We start from the raw sequence: 14,369 nt of genomic DNA on the forward strand, positions 1-14,369 counted from the left end.
GGGGGAGACTGAAGAAAGAGCTGCCCTTTTGTTATGTGGAATGAATAAAAATGGAAAATGTGGGAAAACAAAGAGATTTTCCATGTCAATTTTGGCCTCACTTCTCCAAGGGCCAGTCAATTCCAGTCTTATGGCCAATGCCTGGACCACGTGCAGTGGGTGGAAGTCATCAGAGAAAGAAGAAAAATGAATCCAGAACTTCTGCAATTTTAAATGCCCTCAAATCAATAGGCAAGCTTTGTATTAATGGAAGTTGTTAAAGCTCTGCCAGTTAGTATATAAGAAAACTCACAGAGACTATGTGAAATTCTTAATTTGGATACTATTGGTAACTAACAAAATAATCAGGCTTCTGTAAAATGACATTAATGATCCATGTGTAAAGATGTAAAGAGATCACAGGAGTGCCCAGCGGGTGTGACTCAGTGGTTGAACTTCTACCTATGATCCGGGAGGTCAAGGTTTGATTCCCTGTCAGGGCATATGCCCCGGTTGCAGGCTTGATCAGGAGGGGGTGTGCAGGAGGCAGCTGATCAATGATTCTCTCTCATCAATGATATTTCTATTTTTCTCTTCCTCTCTGAACTCAATAAAATATATATATATATATATATATATATTTTTTTTTTTTTTAAAGAGGTCACAGGAGCAAAATAATAGGCAGACTGAGAGAATTCTATTTACCCTGAAGAATATTCATTCAGCAACTATCTCCCTCCCTTTATGCCAAAACAGGGTGTGAAAGACACTAGTATAGCAGGTTCATTCATAAGCTCCCAAATATATCGCCTGGTGCGCCCACTTGTCTTTCCAGAAATTGGTTCCTTGCTCATTACCCCAAAGCCCAGCTACACTGGGCCATCAGCCCAGGTGAGTGGGTTGCCACCAACGCCAGGGAGCCAAATGCATATTGTATGAGGCCTCTGCAGACTCTCTGCACACCCAGTGACCCAAGCCTTTGAGGACTGAGTGAGAAGCAGAAAAGTAGATCTATGTTGGATCATAAAACGCCATAGGTACCTGGAGACAAGATGCAGGGAATAAAGAAGAATGCTTCAGTTTATTTAAGGCAACATCACCATAGTCCCTCAGATACAAGATTGTGGATGGGGATAGGTGGGGAGGGTAATAGAATCTACCTCTCAAAGCTGTTCTGAGAATTAAACAAGATATTATTTTGTGAATAGCATAGCACATTGCATAAACTTTAGTAGTTGTGCAAATCTTGCTATTATCATAATGACATGGGGGACATTATTTTTATTTTTCTTAAACATGGTTTTATTGATTTCAGAGAGAGGAAGGGAGAAGGAGAGAGAGATAGAAACATCCATGTGAGAGAGAAACATCGATCGGCCCTCCGGTATGCCCCTACTGAGGATTGAGCCCACAACCCCAGGCATGTGCCCTGACCTGAATTGAACAGGTGCATGGGATGCTGCTTGACCAACTGAGTCACACCAGCCGGGAAATTTTAAAAAACTCTCCTAATCTTTCCTGCTATAACTCCTTCCTCCCAGAGCAATTCTGGTTTTGAGTAGTTTTAATGTCCACAGTGTACAGCCGAAGTCTCCTTTCTGTGCACTCCTGCTTCAACCATCCACTCAAGGCTTCTGGCCTGAAACTCTCAGTTCAGATTTGAAAAAAAGAATAACCCCTTCTCAGAGGAAATAAGACAAAGTATGTTCAGGAACTACTTAGAGGACGAAGAGCATGCTTGTTGAATTAAGAGACGTGGATATTCTCTTGGAGAAGTGGCAAAGAAAACTGGGGAGGGAGGGATGAGACAGGGGATAGCAGGACTGTCAGTCGGAGAGAACGCATGGTATGAATCGGTATCAGTACTCATTCAGCAAGGAGACACCTTCCAGAATACCGGCGTTTGACATGGGTTTCACTCCGCAGACTGCCTCTCTGTGTGGCCCAGGACTCTACCTCTGTATGGGGGCTCTTGAAATCCTACCCATGGGGAAAGTCACTACTAAGAGCTCAGAGCAATCTGGGCTCAATGCTTTAAACTGCCATGCACTGTATTTGGGCCTTAACTCCAGATACTCGGCTTGACCAAGTTGCAAGATCAAAGTCTCACCAATGACTTGGAATTGGACCCTGAAGTGGACACATTGGGTACTGTTTTTATCATGTGGATAAACTGTATAGCTGCAATGCAAGAGAAGATGAAAATATGGAAGGGCAAAAATTTTAAGAAGTGCCAGTAACATCTCATGTACTTGGCATATTTAATCTTCATAAAGCACTCACATTGGTATTGTTTTCGACATTTTTAAAAATTATTTATTTTCTTTATTGATTAAGGTATTACATATATGTCCTTATCCCCCATTGCCCCCCACCCCCCTGCTCATGCCCTCACAGCCCCCCCTAGTGTCTGTGTCCATTGGTTATGCTTATATGCATGCATACATGTCCTTTGGTTGATCTCTCCCCCATCCCCCATCCTCCTCTGCCTTCCCTCTGAGGTTTGACGGTCTGATTGGTCTGTGTTTTCTACATTTTACAGGCAAGAAAGAGGCTCAGTGAGAGGCATAGCCCAGCTTCAAATGGGGAGCTCCAACTCCTATCCGATGCTTTTTATCACACCATTTGCTTCCCCATGGCATTACTGCAGAAGGTGGGTATTCTCTTTCTAGCATTTTTATGAACTATTTCCCACTTAACAAGTTTGGAGAGTGGCATAAATCACCTCAAAGTTACTTCCCTGTTCTGTCATTTATTAAAAGGATGGGCCTTCCTTCAATGATAAGGCCTAAGGATAACAGGATTCTATTAACGTTTGTCTCACTTCAGGGTGGAGACAAAGCTGGGATCCATGGGGGGCGGGTGGTGGGCTGAGAAATCAGGCAAGTGTGAATTCTAATCCTGGTGCTGACATTGACTTCCTCCTAATCCTCACACTCACTTTGTTTCTATCGCAACAAGGTTAATGGGACTCATCAATCTCGCAGGAGGGTGTTCATGGCTGCTCAGCATTTGCAAGGAGCTGAAGCCTCATTTCTGTGGGCTTGTCATGGTTTTACATGGGGGCATCCTAAGAAACAAAAATCATGACTGCTCAAAGGCAAGTTGTTGAAAACTGCATTTAAAAAAAGATCATATGGGAACCTGCTTGATTATCTCTACTTATAAAACCCATTTTGAAAAGCAGTTCATTACTTATTCAGGGGAAAAATCATGTAGCTAAAGTCAAACCTAGGAGAAGGCACATGGTAGAGAGGTTATAAAATAATCCCAGACACTTTGGAGTTTAACAACCACCAAAAAAAAAAAAAAGCAATGCAATGTAATTATTTTCCTATTTTTTTAGTATTATCTTTACCTATAGAATGATAGACAGAGTTGAAACACAGGATAGTCTTTTGCATCCTCATTTAAATGATCAATTTTTTACTCTGAAGAAACATTCTGGAAGAAATAGAATCATCCAGAACTTGTAAATGTGCTCAGCGTTTGAATGGGTGAAAATAGCCAAGCACAGTGGGAAATCTCTAGTTTCTATACCTGTCTGAGGTTAAATAATTTGCCACGTGAGCTTCATGTTGCCATGTCTTTTTATAGATAGAGAGATAGATAAATAAATACATAGATGATAGATAGATAGATAGATAGATAGATAGATAGATAGATAACAGATAATTAGATAGGTATGTATATATGCATGGGCATATATATATATATATGTGTGTTTATTCATGTATTGTTATTGAATGTACAGCTTTTAGCTTCAAAAAGTTTTTCCTAACCTGCTGTGATGGGGTCCCCACCTGCCATGGAGAGTGGGAGGAAAGAGAGTGGGTCAGCCAGCTGTGCTCCTGCATCTGTATTTCTTCCATCCTGCACGTTATGAAAAGAGAAAATGTCTGGTGTTTCTCTGCATACCTTCTTATTATCACCAGAGACTGATCAAGTCTGCTCTCCCTCTGAAGAGCAGCGAGACTCCCCCTTTTTTTATGTAGGTCTCCCACATATTTCTTTTTCAATCCTTAACTGAATTTCCAACTGCCTTTCTTAGACTGATAAATCGGGGACTTCTTTTTCCCATTCTGGACTCCATTCTGGCATCACAGTAGCTATACAAACCAGAGAGTTAAGCAAACAAAAGAATTTTTCATTTTCTCTTTCATTCAATAAGGCTCCATTTTCTGTCCCCCTGCAACCTTTTGACCTGCGTCCTAATGGCAGTGGTCACTCAAGGGCAGGAGTTCAGCTGTAGGTTAAGTCTGTGTGTGTTTATGTTGAGGAGGGGGCCTGTTTGCACTCATTTCCTGTTGTCTGTGCCCGCACCATGCAATTGCTCTCCCAGATCCCTGGGATCCCACCTGCTGAGTGAGCTCCCTCCCCCCTGAAAGATAAGTTAAAAAAAAAAGAGGAAGGTTGTTTTTCCATTCTTCCCTCCAGTCACCAAACCCTTTGTCTTTGCTGCAAATTAGCCCAGTTTTACCTTGAGAAGTGGAGGGAATATGTGCTCTAATATTGGTTATAACAATTTCCCAGTTTGCATTCCCTAACACCTATGAGTCCATAAATCCTGAAAGCTGCATTAAAATGTACTTTTGGTTGCTGTTTTAAAATGTTTGAAACTAAAGGGAAACCATGTATGAATACCTGAAAGACCATGGAGACAGACTATATGGGAAAAGTTCTAATTTAAATAAGAAAGTCTTACAATTTCTCCCATAGGATCTTTTTTCTTTTCTACATGTCTCCTCTCACCACCTCACCTGCTACTGCTCTACTCTGCCACCTTACAATGTTTTTTCCAGGAGGGAAACACTCTAACTCCGACTAGTATTTGTGTTAAATAGCTGACTGGTTGTATGCAAACATTCATTCATCCAGCCCATTCATTATCTATTCAACCATTCATTCATCTCTTCCTCTTCCAGGCAGGCCCAAACTCTAGAGGTTGCACAAATGTGAACTATGAGTAGCTCAGTATGGCTTCAGTATAGGATGGGACAAAGGAGAGGTAAAAACTGGACTGCAAAAGAACATAGTGCCCATCAGCCACTCCTAATACAGAACTTTGGGAAACATACCATGTCTTACATCTCCTATCGCCACAAACCTTCTCTGTATAACCCACGGGATCAGGCATTGTGTACACAGCATGGCAGGGCCCTCCGGGACCCTGTTCTGTCACATTCAACTGTCCCCTGAAAGATACCACAGAAAGGATATTTAATTTGGTACCTCTCCAAAACCACTGATTTACTCTCCCTGCTGGTTCTCTCTTTCCCCTTCATGTCTGTATGACAGACTCTAAGACCAACAATGGGCATGTAATTAACTACTTGACCTCTGTTCGGCTATGTGGACAGACGATATGTAAAGCTTCCTGCCTTCTTTTCCCTTTTTGCCAGGATTCCATGTTATGTGTGTCCCCTCTGTTGCTCAATCTCTTGTTTCCTCTTCCCCCATATGGTGTGACAGATCACTACAACAGACCATTATGGATGGGCTCCCATGAGGGAAGACTGCCCTACTGAGGCAGATTAATGATCTGCCTGGAGTAGTGCCACATTCTGTTTTCTAGGGGCCAAACCCGGATGCTACTGAGGAAGATATTAAAGAACCCATAGGCACTTAATTGTGCAATGGTATACTTCCCAGTGCCAGCTGGTGTTCAAATTAGGAGATGAAATAAGAGGATTTATAATCCTTGAAATTTCCTCTGAGCCTGTGTTGTCACAGAGGCAGTCCTTACTCACCATATGGTCCATCCTTTTTGCAAGGTTCCAAGAAACTCACCAGGGCATTGAGTCCCAGGGGTTAATTTCATTTTGTCTGTTTACTTCCTATTATGGCAAGAAATAAGAGGCAATGCAATACTCCTATTCCGTTTCTTATTTTTTTTTTCTTTGAATCTATGTCCTTTTCCAAATTAAGTGGTTCTCTCCTTAAAATATATGATTCTTCTTTACAAAATGGTTTAGCATTTCTTACTATAAATCCTCCTTCATTCAGCTGTTCCTTATTCTTTATCTGAACTGTCATCATACTCTCCTCGCCTAGGATTTCTATCATTGTCCAAATTCTAGTTTACTATAAACATTTCCAGAATTTTCATGGTGACTGAGGGTTTTTCTCATCTCTAATTCGAGGATCTTTGCCAAAATATAAATATCTGGGACATTGTTCTCTATATATGGTTTTGCCCCAATATTAACAGGAAAACAAACTTATTATGTACCCCTCTCCCAGGGCTCTTCCATATCTGTGTACAAAACTCAGGAGACAAAAATTCTCATTCAAGATGTAAATGGTGATTGATCAAAACAGAACAAAGAGAGAACACAAGGGCATGGACAACAGTGTGGTGACTGCAGGGGGGGTGGAGGTATAAGAGGGCATAGAGAGGATAAATGGTGATGGAAAAAATAAAATAAAATTTAAAAATTTTTAAAGATGTAAATGGTAAACCTCAATTATTTAGGAGTTATTATAAAAATCAGTGAATTGAATTTTAGATAATTTCTGAAAAGAGATCATGAAAAGAAAGATAATGACCAATCTGGAAAAGAGTAAGAAGCCTTCTATTGAATTCCATGGGTGGGTGTGGTCCAAAGGTAGAGCTTGCATTGCCAAAACTCTTGGTAATCAAAGAGTTTTGAAGAAGCTAGAAAAAGATGGGAAGTCCAAGGTCAAAGTCATGGACAATAATCTGAATAATGCACAAAACTGAAAGTGAAAGAGGAAACTGAAAAAACAACACTATCATTAATGCAGTTTAAATAACTGTTTATTTAATTAGTTGAAAACTAAGTTTGTCATAAAAAGGACTATAGTCAGCCCACATAAGAAGAGCAAGCAAAAACAAAAGTTTATGTTTTCAGAAATTTGAAGAGGAAATCCAATCAGGATAAATAGTTAGAAATATAATTAACTAGTTATGCCCATTAACCATACCCTAATGGTCAGGTGTTAGAGGAAGGAAGGATGAATATACATATGTCACTGTTAAAAGAATAGAGACTAAAGCCAGACTGATTGAATTCAAATCCTAGATCTGCCATTAACTAGCTGGGCAACTTGGACAGATTGCTTAACCTTCCCATGCCTCAGTTTCCCTATCTATAAAAGAGTGATAATAGTATTTACCCCAAAAACTGATTATGAAAACTAAAGGAATATATACATATGCATGTTTTAAAACAGTTTTTGACACATAGTAAGCACCACACGAGGACTTATTGTTGTTGTGTTACTCTTGGACAAAAATAAGAAACAAGAAGGAACTATTTATGTGTTGACTTTTGTAAAGTCAGCTTCCTTAGAAATAGCAATAGAACTCAAGACATCTTTCACTGCATTTGCGGGATGGAAAAAATGAGGGAAAGAGCCAAAGGGAGAAGGAGAAGAACAGGGATGCCTTAGAAATAATTTCTGCACAGTTCACATTTTTTTCAGGGTTGGGTCCTGCCAGACCCTTTATCTTCACATTTTCTGCACTTCAACTCCTGTAATGGGAACTGAAAATGGAACTCACACCTACCACCCTTCTGGAAATGACATTGGATATTTGCTGGTTGTAATCAACAGTTTTTTTAAACCAGATGAAGTTCCAGTTTTTTACTCTTTATTTGAATGTACCCCCAATCTCCCTAAGAGACAGCTGAGATTTTGAGAAGTAGAGATGGGTAGAAAATGTTATCAATGTGAAGGGAACAGCCTGAGCAAAGGCAGCAAAACCTGGAAACATGAGGGTAAACCAGAGCATATATGGACTAGAATACACGTACATCTAAGTAATGTAAAGGAGAAAGGGTAGAAGGGATGGATGCCAAGGCAAGAACATAGTGCTTCACCTGGGAGACAACACTGGAGGGCATGGGGGGCATGTTCAAGAGATTGTTGGATAGTATTCATAGTGTAGAAGCAAAAGATCTAGGAGTCAGAAGACCTGTTCAATAACAAGATAACCTTGCTCATGTCACTTAATTTCTCAAATCCTCCGTTTCTTTATCGTTTCAATGTTTTTAAATGTATAGAACTTCTGCTATGTGCCAAACACCGTGCAAGGCCCTCTAACGGATTAAAAATTGAATGACGGCATCTGTGCAATTAAAAAGTCAGATCAAGCAACCTGTTTTCCATGTCCCAAGTCTAACATGTCATGATAACTGTAATCAGGATCCAGCCAGTTGGACTCCCAATCCTGTTAATGAAGGGTAGCCAAAATAGTCAACAAATGTTGTTGTATGTAGTCTGTAGACATTGAACTCTGAAAAATTTTGTTAAGACCTACTATCTTACTGGCCTGGCAATCTTTTTACTTTCTCCAGGTGAATAAGCAGGTGAAGAAAACTTGATGCAAGAGTTATTGATTCCTTATGCCGCCTAAGAAATTAATGACATGAGAATGAAAAAAACAAAATGGAAGTGCAATATATAATGATAATCAGGAGGTACTTTATCTTGTCCAATTTTAATCAACTTTTGAAATACATAAGTAGAGTTTTAACTGGTTGGTTGATTAATTATTTGTCAGTTTGTGTGTTTTCAAGTGATTTGTGATTTTTTAAAAAATGTTTTTCTCCTTTCCTTTTAAGAATCCCTGGCAAGTTGACATACATATGGTGAACACATGGCCTTCTCCTAATTGATTTAATTCAAAAGAGGACCCAGGGGAAAGCTCTAAGCACTATCTGTTTGAGAGCTTTGGGGAATGTTTATTTCAGAGTGAAGAGTGTAAGTGCAATCCCATCAGAGCCGTGCAGTTGAAACAGGTTGGGCAGTACCCGCACATGGCCGGAAGCATCACTGGTATAAATCATTAGGATAATTTTAACTCAAGGTTTCTGATTTGGCAGAATAATATAAAATACAGTTTAAAATAAAAGTAGTCGTTATTGATTGTGATGTTTATTTCAAGTGATGTTTATTTTAAAAATTGTACGAAATTTCCTCCACTTGTAAAACTGTCACTTCTCAGGTGAAACTGCATTCATTGCCTAATTAACCAGCACTACCCAGTTAGAGATCAACTTGATTACATTCCACAATGAGCTTGTGTTTGCCTAATGCATCCTCCACCTGATAGAAATAATGCTGTAGCTAACCTACTGCGGAAGAGATGGTGCAATCGACTGCATTCCTTCCCTGCAGCCTGCTGTAAATAAAGCCATGTGCCTATCGTCTGTTTGCTAAATGGCTCCTAGATGATAGTAATCCAGCTGCAACAAAACTAAAACCAACTTGCGTTCACTCTCTTATTGTCCTCCCTGGTTTGGCTCTAAAAATAAGGTCAAAATACCTGGCATTAGCTGATGATGGCCTTATTGGTTTGGAGCTTATTTAAATTCTAAATATTGGATTACTGGACTCAATTTTTAAAATGTGACATCTGCCCATAGCCCTATCAATGTCTTTGTGTCAATTATGCCCTATAATCAAAGCCTATTTTATCATGTGACAAAAATAAAGGACATATCAGATATATCAGTCCTTCTGAGTCAGGCATGGTATTTATATTAAATATATATTTTATATATTTTATACAGTAAGTGTATATGTATACATACACATCTTTATATTATACATATATGTGTGTGTATATATATAATATATATAGGTGTGTCTTTTATTTTTTTGCCTCTTTAGCCTTTCACCTGACACATAATATGTTTCTAATAGATGTTTGTTGAATGAATGAATGGTACTTTCCATGGTTTACATAAATAACTATCCATAAGATAATTTTAGAGTGGTAGTGGCACTAGTACTGATAGTAATGCTACTAATAATAATATAGCTACTATTAATTGAACTCATACAAAGTCCAAGCACTAATGAAAAGGTACTTTGAACTAAATATTGTCTCATTTAATTCTGGTGATTCCTAGAAGAGAGATCTTGTTATTCCCCAGGTTATAGATCAGGGAGTTGGGGTGTGAGGAGGTCACATAATGCACTTAAGAACAAATAGGTAATAATAATACAGAATCTAAATAATCTTGTAACCACCAAACTATTTCAACTCAGGGAGCACACTGTCATTTCCATGAGATTGAAGGCTACTTTAGTTTCAGCAGTCTGATTTCACTTACATCTTCCCTCCTCTCATGAGAGTTAATCTATATATATAAAATCCCAAGCAACTGAATGACTGAAAAACTGGTCGACTGGTCACTCTGACGTGCACTGACCACCAGGGGACAGACACTCAATGCACAGGATTAGGCTCCCTCCTGTCTGGATCAGGCCTAAACTAGCTATCCGACATCCCCCGAGGGGTCCTGGATTGCAAAAGGGTGCAGGCCAGGTGGAGGGACCCCACCGAAGCACAAATCCATGCAAGGGGCCTCTAGTATGCATATAAGATCTTTGGTTAATCTCTTCCCACCCTCCCCACTCCCCTCTTCCCTCTGAGACTCATCAGTCTGTTTCATGTGTCCATGCCTGTGGTTTCCGCTCCTGCATTAAGCGTCTGCCCCCTGGTGGTCAGTGTGCATATAGCTACCAGTCAGACGGTCAAATGGTCAGCTGGTCTGCCAGTCACTTAGGCTTATATATATATATATAGATTGCTTTGGACAGTTGTCAATGACTCCATATCCATAGACTATAAAATTTCTGCATTCCCATACCTAAAATGGTTCTTTAACTTAATAGGAATGCTGTAGACTCACAATAGAGGTCTCTCTGGATACCTGGATGTCATCTTTATTTGTGAATAAAAGAAGAATTGGGGCCCATCATTTTTTTTTTTTAATCCTCACCTGAGGATATTTTTCCATTGATCTTTTAGAGAGAGTGGACAAGAAAAGGAAAGACAGAGAGAAACATCGATGTGAGAGAAACACATGAATTGGTTGCCTCCTGCATGGGCCCTGACCAGGGCCCAGGCTGAGGAGGAGCCTGCAACCAAGGTACATGCCCTTAAGTGGAATGGAACCCAGGACCCTTTCATCCGCAGGCCACCGCTCTATCCACTGAGCCAAACCGGTTAGGGACATCACTTGTTTTTAAGTCTTTTCAAGAAGCCCCTCCAAAGTCCTTTCAGTTTTCTCCCATGAACATGTCTTTAATACATAGGCAAAATGATCACCCATTGACGTTTTCTGGACAGCATATTTTTAAATATTCTTTTTCATAGACTACATCAGCACATTCAAGTTGGTCAGACAGTGTGTTCCAATTTGAGGTTTGAAAGTATGGCATAGGACACATACATAATAAGTTAGCATCATAAATTGAATATGGCTCTCTCTCTATCCTGGTATTGCACAATATTTTGAAGGGACTAGGACAAGATTGATCAGACTACAAGGGAATTCACACCATAGATGCTAGTGAGTCTGTTTAATACTCCCCTCGCTAAGAAAAGGCAATTCAAGTAAATATTTGCATGGTGAACAATTTACATTCTTCCTTTCCCATAAATGTCTACCTTTCATCAAAGATCCACTCATCACCTGCACAAACTGCAGGTGTTGAAGCCAGGTCCGTGACCCTGAAGACCATTTTTGCCATTTCTGAATGACCTGTGCATCCAAAAATGTGCCCTACGTCTACAAGCAGTTGAGCTTCTGAAATTCTCTCTAAGAACACAAAGCATATGCCATGCAGCTGGCTCACATATCACCCGTGGTGTCAGACAACTGCTCTCTGAAGGGCTCTGGGTTTCTGATCAGGAGACACCTGTCATGCTGGTCACGCTGTGGGGAAAGCGTGGAGCTGGGATACTAATAACCAGGTTCTGGGTCTGACTTGGTCACCAGAAATGTGTGGCCATGGATTAGTTCCCTTGTGTCTAGGCCTCTACTTCCTCACTTGACAGGTGATTACAGAAGCTTTAAGGCCCTTAGTTCAAAACACCTGTGATTGTATGATTTTACAATCTAACAGGATAATAGGAACTTGCTCAATATACTCTAAGAGTTTTTTTGGAATTCTATTGGTTATTAGATACCTTAGAGCAGAGGTTTCCAACATGGGGCACACACCCCACAGGGGGCAATCTGATTTTTAAGGGGGCAATTGAGAATGAGTTGTTAACAGTGAATTTTTTGCATTTCTTACGGTTCTAGGGGCCTCATATACAGTATAGAAATATATGTTGTGACATATTTATGCATTTCAGTTCTCTATTATATGTTTTGAAACTTTATTTGCTATTTTTTCCTATCACTTCATATTATTATTTTTTTTAACAATTTCTTAGTGATTTCTTCCTCAGTACTTCAATTGTCCTTTCATTCTTTTATTTTTCTCTTTCATGGATGCCATGTTCTTTGGAAGCTTGTTTAGACCAAGTTAATGGCCTTTTCGGCTTCCTCCATGTGAATAGTAGTTCACTTTTTTAATAATAAGAATTATATGTCATGGGGGGGGGGGTGGGCATCAGGATTTTAGAGATGCTTAGGTGGGGCATGGCCAAAAAACGGTTGGGAACCACTGCCTTAGAGAATTTTACTTGCAAAAAATTACTTTAAAATTGAGTTTAAACTCACCCTCCAACAAAGCTATGGTACACTATGAACATGATATACCTTTTTCCAAGCACAAGCCCCACTGGCCAATGTACAAAGACTTGACATTCAAGCATATGCATCACTTTTGCAAATTTGGTTCAGCAGATTCATAATAAACTAGTTTAAAAATAAGATTAGATAACCTTATTTTTATTGATTTTTAGAGAAAAAGGAAGAGAGAGGGAGAAAGAAACATTGATTTGAGAGCAAAATATTGATTGGCTGCCTCCTGCATGCACCCTGGCCCTTGGTGATGGAGCCCAAAACCCGTGCATGTGCCCTGATGGGAATTGAACTGTCAACCTTTCAGTTCACGGGATGACACCGAACCAACTGAGCCACACTGGCCAGGACTAGATGAACTTATTTTATGGTAACAAAGAACTGGAGAAAAATAGAAAATGACTTTTCTGTCTCCTTGACACATTTTGTCTGAGTGGGCGGGATTCATGACCCAACCAGGACAAGTGGCAAGAAGCAGAGCTACCCAGGAGCCTCAGAGAGTTTCCTGCAGCCTTTCAGAACTCTCTTGGGTCAAGGAGATTTACCACCTTAGCCAAAATTGACCCCTCCAGGGTCAACTTGACCCCTTTCTAAGAAGCAGCTCTGGTTTAAAAGCTAAACAGAAGTATGCCACCTCCTGAAGTACTGGGCCTTTATGTACCATGGCATCCCTAAAGCATAGAAAAAATAACAAGAATTAATATTTTTATGACCATTTACTCTCAACAAAGCAATTTCGCCTTCCCAATTCAAACGTTGCCAAATGAAACTCAGAAGACATCTCCCGTGGCACAGGTGTTCGTTTTGCTTTAGTATTATAATTTTCTCAGCACAGGAAATATTAAAGGCACACAACAGAGCGCAAAATCCAATGTTATCCAAAATCACAGTGCTTGACATGCTGGAAGCTTTTAAAATGTTTTCCAATTTCAGCTACAATGAGGAGCTACACAACCTGCACCTGTAAATCCAAAGCATGAAATGGAAACAGGCGGCCATTCATCTGCATTCCACGGGGAGCTGTAAAACTGTCCGGGGACATGTTGAAGAGGAGGCTGCGGGTGTTTCATAGTAGAAAGTGATTTCTAACATGGAAAAATACAGGTGGCAAGAGACACAGGTGGCTATTGAGGAATAGCCAGGTTTAACCCCTCAAAAGGAGATCCTTATGGATAGAAGCTTTTAAACATTTAGCTTTCATTAGGACTCACAGGCCCTCAGTAGGCCCCTCCTGGCTACTCAAGTCTTTTACTCAGAATGGACCCTGTAGGCAACCCCGCCTTACTCTGGTACCTTTCTCCATAGCCCTTCCTAAGTTTCCTCTTGTCAATCATCAACTCCAGAGTCTCCACAGTCTACCTTCTCCCCTCTCTCCTAGTTGTTTTAGGAGCATCCTGGTGTAGTCTGTTTTGTCAATAATTATTAATACCACTGCCTTTCACTCTCAAAACCATCCTGTTTTGGAGGATAAAGTATATGGTTGCCCTCTATCTTGCCTTCCTCCCTTCTTCTTTCTGTAATGTCTGTAATTTCTGTTTCTGCACCATCAAAATACCATGTCCATATAAATGCCTGCCAAATACTCCTCTAGTCCTGAGCTCCCTTCCAAGCTTCAGGCAGACAGTTCCATTTTAGTGTTATCCATGTCTATTTGAGAGTCTTTCTAGAATTGTAGACTCAACAAATAATAAATTAAGTCATCTGCCCCTCTTTCTCAGACAGACAAGTTATTCTCTGGGCATTGTAATTTCTGTTTAAAAAAAAATCCAATAAAGCTCAATTCTGTAAAGTCAACTTGTCAATGGAATCATATACCATTTCCTGTAAGTTCTTCTGGGTTAGGATGTTCCAAACCCATGTTTTACTTTTCCT

General features: G+C 40.0%; 1 long non-coding RNA gene across 1 annotated transcript in view; it reads left to right on the plus strand.

The window, feature by feature from the left end:
- Positions 1–9,412, plus strand: part of LOC118651533 — a 39,078-nt gene extending 29,666 nt beyond the window's left edge. Inside the window, exons 4-6 of the long non-coding RNA XR_004966290.1 lie at positions 2,522–2,632; positions 8,304–8,426; positions 8,571–9,412. This is a non-coding gene — a long non-coding RNA (uncharacterized LOC118651533). The remainder of the gene's footprint in view (positions 1–2,521; positions 2,633–8,303; positions 8,427–8,570) is intronic.
- Positions 9,413–14,369: the final 4,957 nt, after the last annotated feature.

The sequence above is a fragment of the Myotis myotis genome, unplaced genomic scaffold (assembly GCF_014108235.1).
Source record: "Myotis myotis isolate mMyoMyo1 unplaced genomic scaffold, mMyoMyo1.p scaffold_m19_p_3, whole genome shotgun sequence".
NCBI classification, from domain to species: Eukaryota; Metazoa; Chordata; class Mammalia; order Chiroptera; family Vespertilionidae; genus Myotis; species Myotis myotis.